The sequence below is a fragment of the Silene latifolia genome, chromosome 9 (assembly GCF_048544455.1).
Source record: "Silene latifolia isolate original U9 population chromosome 9, ASM4854445v1, whole genome shotgun sequence".
In the NCBI taxonomy this organism is placed as follows: Eukaryota; Viridiplantae; Streptophyta; class Magnoliopsida; order Caryophyllales; family Caryophyllaceae; genus Silene; species Silene latifolia.
The window spans coordinates 139,315,241-139,323,884 of NC_133534.1; the positions used below are offsets into that span (position 1 = coordinate 139,315,241).

General features: G+C 36.3%; 1 long non-coding RNA gene across 17 annotated transcripts; it reads right to left on the reverse strand.

Moving 5' to 3' along the window:
• Positions 1–2,781: 2,781 nt before the first annotated feature.
• Positions 2,782–8,419, reverse strand: LOC141600112 (uncharacterized). 17 transcript variants are annotated; one of them, XR_012524166.1, is made up of 10 exons: positions 8,049–8,419; positions 7,388–7,590; positions 7,183–7,230; positions 6,874–6,964; positions 6,636–6,704; positions 5,956–6,060; positions 5,237–5,398; positions 4,081–4,180; positions 3,698–3,795; positions 2,782–3,462 (listed from the first exon to the last, which is right to left on the reverse strand). It is a non-coding gene; the product is annotated as an uncharacterized LOC141600112 (long non-coding RNA). The 17 variants fall into 17 exon arrangements; XR_012524163.1 differs by having other exon boundaries at positions 5,956–6,506; XR_012524167.1 differs by having other exon boundaries at positions 6,866–6,964.
• Between the last annotated feature and the right edge of the window lie 225 nt (positions 8,420–8,644).

An 8,644-nucleotide genomic window follows, 5' to 3' on the forward strand; every position in this document is an offset into this window, starting at 1 on the left:
GGTTCTTCAAAATCTGGAAATTAACACATGATTCTTCACTCTTGCATTCTTACTCTTTTGATGGTACTATTCGAATTTGGGATTCTCGAACTTTCCAACAGGTTGATTATCGTCTCTATTCCCATATATTGTTATCACTTTCCCGTTCTCCTCCTTCTTCCTTTTCCCCCTAGTCGTTGGCTCAACCTCCTTATTCTCTTTCCATTGCCCCCACTCCTTAATGACTTCCCACTTGTTATTTTCATCTCGTTCTATCCATCTAATTAATCCTCGTTTTTCTCCCTCTCCCACTATGCTTTAGCTCTCCTCTACTTTTCTTTCCCCTTCATTTCCGCATCCTTATCCTTCTTCCCATCCATTTTCTATTTTCCTAAAATTTACAGACATAATCATTTAGTAACAAATACGGTTGCACAATTTCTAAAAATATACATAGAAGTAATTCAACAATCGTTGTTGTGCAAAGAGTCGTCTTACTTGAAGCAATAATGGCGTGAGGAGATACTAAACGTCTTAGCAAGCATTTTTGTTGAAATTGAATATAAATCATTATCTCCCCCTCCCTCCCTCCCTCCCTCCCCCCCTCTCTCTCTCTCTCTCTCTCTTCGGTGTTGCTACCTCCTTCTCATCATTATTTCCCTATTTGACGCTTACCTTCATCTCTTGTTATCCTCTTTTCTCTCATTCTTATTCGTCGCTGCTTTCTCCTTATTCTCCTCCTCATCCCTTCATAGAAAAACCTTCGTAAAATCTAAAAGTAGAAAAAATCCCTTAGTTAACTTATTAAGACTCTATTTTCCCTCGAGCAATAAACATTCTTGTCTTCTTATTTAAAGATAAATAGGCAATAAAAGGAAGAGAAATTGATAGCGAGAATTGTCGCTCAAAAATAGAGGCTCGAGGGAACATTTCTTCACAATTCTCCCACATGTAACATGAATTTGTTTGGCTAGTTTCATCGAAGACTCGCCATAAAATGCATAAAATAACCATCGTACAATCATTCTTTAGCCTAAGTTAGCTCAAGTGGTATGGACTCTCTTACTTCACTCATGAAGTTGGGGGTTCGAATCTCACCTGCGGCATAAGATACGCTCATTTGAAAAAAAAAAATCTTCTTTAACCTGGCATTATTTTAGATTATTAGGGCTTCACTGGCATGGAGAACTTATACCATGGATGTTGGGTGGAGATGCAGGTCTTTATTATGAAAGCAGGTCACTATGACTGTTGTGGCAGGCTTAATGTACTACATTTAGGAGAGTAGGAATCAATGCAGGGTGGAGATGTGTGTTCCTCACCCTTGTGTTGCTGTTAAGAAGATTCAAGAGAGCATTAGGGGCCGGTTAAAAGCCATAGATGTTTGTAGTATGAGCAGATGTGAAAAGCAGTGGTTTAGACTTAAGCATTTGATGTGATTAGGCTAGATATGATCTAATGAGAAAGTAAGCTAAGTAACATGTATGTTGTAATGGTTTCTATTGCATATTAATGAGAAATTCACATTTCACCCAAAAAAAAAATGACGTCAATGTTCTATTACTTCTAACTCATATACTTAAGGAACTATTTCATAAATTTCGTTTATTCATATAAAAAATTGGCTAGCATAAACAAAGCCTTTAAGAGCCGTACCTTAAATTACTTGCCATTTGCACATAAAAAAAAACATTACCTACAAACTTAATAGATTTACACATTAGTGAGATTCCGATCATCAGCTGATGTACCCAACTTGTCAATCTTCGCTCAATCATGGACAAGCTTATCTTCTGATTATCATTACTTGTGATTATGCATGTGCAAATACCCATCATGCAACCTGTTCATATTCTGAGGATTTGCCCGAAGCCATCCACCGTAAGGATTCTACTGGTATTACTTGTGCGCTACATTACAAATTCTAGAACATGCCTCTCATCAATTTCCTTGTGCAGTATGATCACTCTCTAACTCTCTATCAACAAATTTATGACACATACAAATGCTATTAGATATGCAGAAATTGAACTGACTTTTTGTGTCTAATTTTTCTCGATCTGCTTGATAACTCTCGTACAGGCTAGTGACACGTGAATGAACAATTAAACCAGTATGGACGCATCTATAAAGAGCTCAGGAAATTCAAGTCAAAGAGAACACTCAAAGCTCTGAATTTGAAGAGTGAATGCACGCACACATTACACTGCTAACTCGTATTAACGAATCCCAAAGACATTCCATCTCCTTGGCTCTCCATTTATAATTGACCAAAACTCTATACCAATTCACAAACAAATCAGAACCTAATCTACACAAAAGCTTTTTTTCATGGGTTTTTTACAGCACATGATGATTTTTGGAATTTCTAATTTTGTTCTATTAAATAGTTTTTTTCATGGGTTTTTTACAGCACATAATTACAATGCCCTTTATTTTGTATCATTTAAAGGATGAAGTATGATATTAACTACATTTCTTTACCTTATCAAAAAAAATGATATTAACTACATAGGTCTTCCTTAAGACAGATATATCAATCTTAAGAATAGAACGGGTCAAATAACCCTCCACATGTATAGACGGGGCATACATTTTGGCGATTTTGCTAATCACAATGCATTCTGTTATTGTCTTATGTGAGATACTTGACTCGTCTCAAGGTTAAAACTTATATGACCGTCTTAAATGAGTTTTGTAAACTACTCCCTCCATACCACACCAATGGTAACATGGACCCACTTTTCTCCTCACAAAAAGTGGGTCCATGTTACCATTGGTGTGGTATGGAGGGAGTAATTATTAAAGAACAAAATGCCAAAAACTCATTCAACTTCTCCACTAATTAAATACTAATCTTACTCTCCTGGTACTATTATTGATTACCTTTTTTTTTATGCGTACAAATGCATTCTAACAGCCTCTCACTTTCACCCTTTGCCTCACCACATTTCGACATCCTTTAGAAGATGACGCCGGCGATTGTAAGTTACCATCTAAACATCCTAATACCATAATAGCACAAAAAAAGTGTCCCTTTTGTTGCCTTTCCACAAATCCCACTGTAGCAAGTGGTCACAGACCCACAACACTGTAACCTTCTGAAGACACATAATAACAGGACTCCTGACTACCTGAGTAGTGTGTTAAGATTGCTATAGGAACATGGTACTAAATTAATAAGAAAATTAGAATTCTAAGCATGTTTTGCCTAATAATGGACCAGCTAGTTCAGTTACTGCCGAAAGTCCGGCCATGTCCACTCCACCAGATGTCAGTTGAAAGTTATTAATAGAAGATGCTACGTGTGCACTGAATAGACAACACGGGAAGGCATGAACTAAAGTGAACCGCTATAACTATTAAAACCTGATTATATCAAGCTGAAAAGAAGCAAGGAAACATACCTGCGATCTTTCTACAGATAAAGTGATGCATAAGATGAGAAAATCGGAACTTGCTATCCAGAAGAAGGAGCTACACCTGTAAGTATAGTAAAAACAATGCTCGGTAAAGAGACTCAAAGTGGCACTGCCTATGAGATGCTTCTGCTAAAGCCATATATAGAGATAAATAGAATCTTAAATTTCAATAGATCATTTAATTTACCATAGGCCTGCTATTTAGCCCGATAAGTAATTTATTAGACAACATTTAGTCAAGTTCTCACATACTCGAGTTAACTTTATTTTAAGCTTTAAATACTAATGTTAATTACCTAAGTTCTCACATACTCCACCGCATATTCCCGCTAATTCTACACTAATTATTGGCAAGCTTAAGTAGGATGCCTTGCACATCGAAGCTAACTGCACCCTGCATATTGCATTGTGAGCTGGTTAGCAGTTATACCTGGCAGAAGTCGTGTTATTAGGAACGGTAAACTCCGGCGAGTAAACATCTAATAGTATACTCCGGCGGGTAATATCTTAGACGACAATTGGTCCCAAGCTTTAAATAATGGCAGTCAAGGTGTGTGCGTATGAGAAATTCCCCCAAATAATTAAGTCGATCTCATTAGATATCTAATATCCAAAAACAATTAGGCTAATATTTCCCTAAATAATTAAGTTGAGATCATTAAACCGTAGATTAAATCACCTGGTCCTCAGTATCTTCTTAACTGACCATCTTGTAACTTTCTTCCCCAAACAGATCCTTCATCTGAGATTTCAGAACATATACTCAAGAAAATGCACGCCTGTAGTGGCATGGCATTTTTTAATCAGAATTAAAGAGCTACTAAACGTAACATAGGTCAGAGTTGTCGCAAGCATGCAAGCCATATAGAAACCGCTTTCTCAAAAGTAGTTAAGAAAGTACAGGCCTGTAGTGATATGTTTTTTACCAATTCTAGATTATAAGCGCCACTGCTGCAGCACCCCAAATACACAAAAGTGTGTAGCAACTGCTACATTAACAAGCACAAAAAATTTATTGTACGCCATTCTTAGCTCACCATTTAAGACACACCCCCTTCGCATTGGTACAGAACATGTATATTCAAGTTATTACCAAACCCTACAAGTGTTTCAACTACTAATACTTCACTTCAAGTCTTGGACTCCAAGAAAGCTTTAATCTAGAATGCAGTGGGTTCAGCTTGAGCGGGGAAATGTCAAATAATCCACACAATAAGAAACGACCCAGACTTGTATATATCTATCTCAATTCCGAACATAGAAACAACAATACCCAATCCCTCCCTTCTCAAAAGAGTTAAAAAATAATAATACCACAGGCTATAATGTTTCAGTAGGCCGTAGGCCCTTATGCCTGGAGAGTCACCTTTATAAATCACCAAGTTTAACTCAAAGTATACCCAAACCATCCCGTCCATACACAAACAACAAAGACCAATATGAGAGCTAAATGGTTTCAATACCTCAACCATTACCAAACAATTCTACTTCACAACTCCTACAAGAAAGGTCTAAAAAAAAGACTTGCAGAATGAAATTAGAAATGATCTTTCAACCGAAACCGCCTCAACAACGACTAAACTGAAGATGGATGCGTACTTAGCCAATTAAATGCTATGCATACGATTATCAAAAGCTAACTTGTAAATTATTCCACAATGCATTAACCAATTAAATGCTATGTATACGATTATCAAAAGCTTTGTCTACATCACTGATAACTGAGTAAGCCAAGTACATCAGCAGGAAATCCGTTTTGTATTATATAAAAATGGAGAAAAAAAAGTAGAAAGTACCATCAAACAATAACGATTCTAAATGTTAGAATAGTTTACCAGTTTTCCATATTTCGGTTTTAACATTGTGAGCACACATAATCCAATGGATTTCAGCATCTTATCAATAGCGTCCATAGAAAACTCTTCTAGGCCAAGTTAACTTTTCCGTCACGAGTGCTGCAGGTGAGTCCATGAAAAAAGGCCCAAAGCGCATACATTCTGTATCATCAAACAAGACAAGTGCTGGTGAGTCCATGGATCAATGGTGACTTTTGGTATTTATTTCTCGAGTAAACTTGCAGCAAATTAAATGAAGGTCATCCGTAAACCCAAACATTCTCAACTGAGTGATACGGAGTAAAGATTATCGATGCAGAGAAGAAAGTCTCACGTCACGTAGGTGTTTCTCTTGTTGACGAAAGAAGTAGAGTAGTATATAACCTGGCACTTACAAATTGAAATTCTCAATCCATTAAATTTTACATTTGAAAATAAAGACAAAAGGAGCTAGATTTTATACCCCTACACAGCGAACTATCTTAAACACAGTTAGACAAGCATACTTGATTTATTCCACAATCTTTAAAATGCACCACATATGATAATTTTAAGAAATGCCTACGTAATTTGGTACCAACTAATTGTCTATACCAATGTAGCTGTATATTATATAAGCTACCCAGTCAAAAACTTTAATATGCAACATGAATTTTGATTTAGTAAGCAAATGCAAGAGTAATAACAAGCTAAGTTACTCTGATCAAGCTGATACATACCTAAGTCGCTCCTCTTTTTCATTTTTCGGACATATCACTCTCTTCATCAAAGTTTATCGCTGCTGTCTCAACCACTACTTCCCGGAGAGCAGGCCCAAATTTCACCTGTAGAAATAAATATATGAAAATAAATCAATATGGCAAAACGATATTCCTCCCCGAATTATCAATTGTTGCCTTTTTGTGTCTCGACAAAACAAATATTAAATAAGCACACGGTTAAAACCCTGAAATGCATTGTTAAGATAAGCATAGAAGAACCTTGTCGTAAGTCCGACACTAATTGCAAGAGCCAGTCGTAGGGGACTGGTTGGTGCTTGAAGTGAAATACAAATGACCAGCAACTCCTCTGCGAACTGGTAGGCTTAGTCCCAGCCTGCACTAACCTTAGCTTTCATCTTGGAATCAATCTTCTTCTATTCCAAACCCTTAGCCGTCAATACTACCTCTCTAAGCCTAACCGCCTCAAGCAGGTTAGTCCTATTAACCTTCATTGCTAGCACCCCTTCCTTCTCTTTACCACCACCATTCATACCTCCTCATTGCGGCAACTTGATTGGAATTTTAACCAAAATTAAAATCCTTTTTACCCAATTTAAATAATCTAACAATTTCACCCTCAACCTATGAGTGAAATACGATGGGATCACCTGGAACAATAAGCAAAGGAAGGGTAATACCTGAGAAGGTGTAGAGTTTGCCGAATTGGAGCCAAAAGAGAACCACTCAGGTAGAACCAACGATTTCCACTGCAGCAAAAGTTGAACAATTTAGTAAAAGAAGACAATAATTAGGATGATTAGGATGAAATTCAATGATTAGAATGAAATTCAAAGTAGATAGATGACGAAATCAGTATGTGAAAAAGCATAGTACTGAACATTCAAAGTATAGAGACTTTCTTCTGTACCCAAGAACCTTATAAGAGTATCTGAAAGTGGAAGAGGAGCAAGAAAGCCAGACAATACTTTCCTCTGCCACTTTTCTCGCGTTACATTCTTACATATGTCTGAAAAAACCAAGCAAAGGGCAGAACACATTAAAAAATTATGGGTGCAAGACTTCATATTCATTATCAGTTTGCAACATTAATGCAGTATCTCAGTGTCCAGCAATGCTGCTCGCATAAGAGAATCATTTATAAATGACAAAGTCTTGTGTAAGACTGGAATTGTCATGTATGAAGTGGATTGTCAAAAATAAAAGCACATGAATTGATTCTCTCACCTGCCTCTCTCCCCTGCTTCCGTGGTTTGTACGTTTTCAGCGGCTTCACTGCAGATGTAAAAGTAATACAAAGAATTTGAAGTATATCAGAAGCTGAAGCACCTAAATGTTCTATTTGAATACGTCTATACAACAGCTTTAAAAGTATAACAGCTACAAGCTATGCTACTATCCAACTACATCAAACAAATTAGAAAGGGCTTACATGATTCTTTTCTTGCATTTCTCGAATTTAGACAGAGCAAACTGAGCACTGAGTCGTCATCAAATTCAAAGTCACAAATTGATTAGTTCGCTACCAAACAAAGTTTGTCTGGATAACGGTCTCCAAATAGGCGACTTACATTTACAAAATTTGGTTGTCTGCCATTATTTGCCTGCTTCACAACACTGAGCTATATCATCAATCTAAGCATATCAACATAAAATTGATTAGTTTGCTAGTAAAAAGGATAATCATTTGTCAGCCTCACACCACAACTACTCCCTGAACACATAACTCCACAACAACTAAAACAATTAACCAAACCGATTTAACAAAAAGCTAATTCAGTTTTTAACCACCCTCTAAATTAACTAATCACAAAATCAGCAACAAAAATTCATAATTAAATTTATTATGAAGAACACATGCCTCTGCTAACAAAATATCTAGGTACAGAATATTTGCTAAACAGTGACGATGTATACCGAATTTTAAACCGATTAACATAGAAAAACTCCTAATTAGACACCGATTAATTACAGTTTTTGCATAACTTATGCCTTAAATCAATCTGTCAGAAATTTACTCCTAATTAGTATAACAATCTAATATACAATATTAGTCTATAAATTGATTGGAAATGAGAAGAAAGAAGAATTACCTTCGTTTCTCAGAAATCGTATGAAATCGCAACAATCGGCTCATAAATCTCCATTCCAATTTCCTTCCCTAGTCGAAGATTTTGCTAATAAAATCATCAGAAATCGGAAAATTAAGAGAAAAGAAGAGAAATATCATGATTGAAAATAAGAAATAATGATAAGATGATTAGAAAATGAGAAATAATGAGAGATGATTAGAGATGCAGAAAAGGAGAATGAAAGAGTAGAAACTAATCAGATCTAGGAAAGAAGGAGAATGAGAGATGAAGAATCAATGGAGAGATGCAAGAGAGAAGCAATAATAAAAGAAGATTAAAAAGCAACAACAGTGCATATACTGTATCTCACGTGAGCCGCATGAAAGTTACTGGCCTACTGTTCATAAGCAACCAATTTCCACAACTTCACACATTTATAAGGGCTTTAGATAAGACCCCTGATGGAAACCTTCATCTTTGTCTTATGGAATGTTAACCTTAGTAGGATAAGTTGGCTTTTGAGGAGATTGTTTGTGGTTGACCCATGACCCTTGTTTTGAGAGGTTGTGTTGTTGGAGAGGCTTAAGTAGTGTGGTGAGACATACCTTGATGTTTCT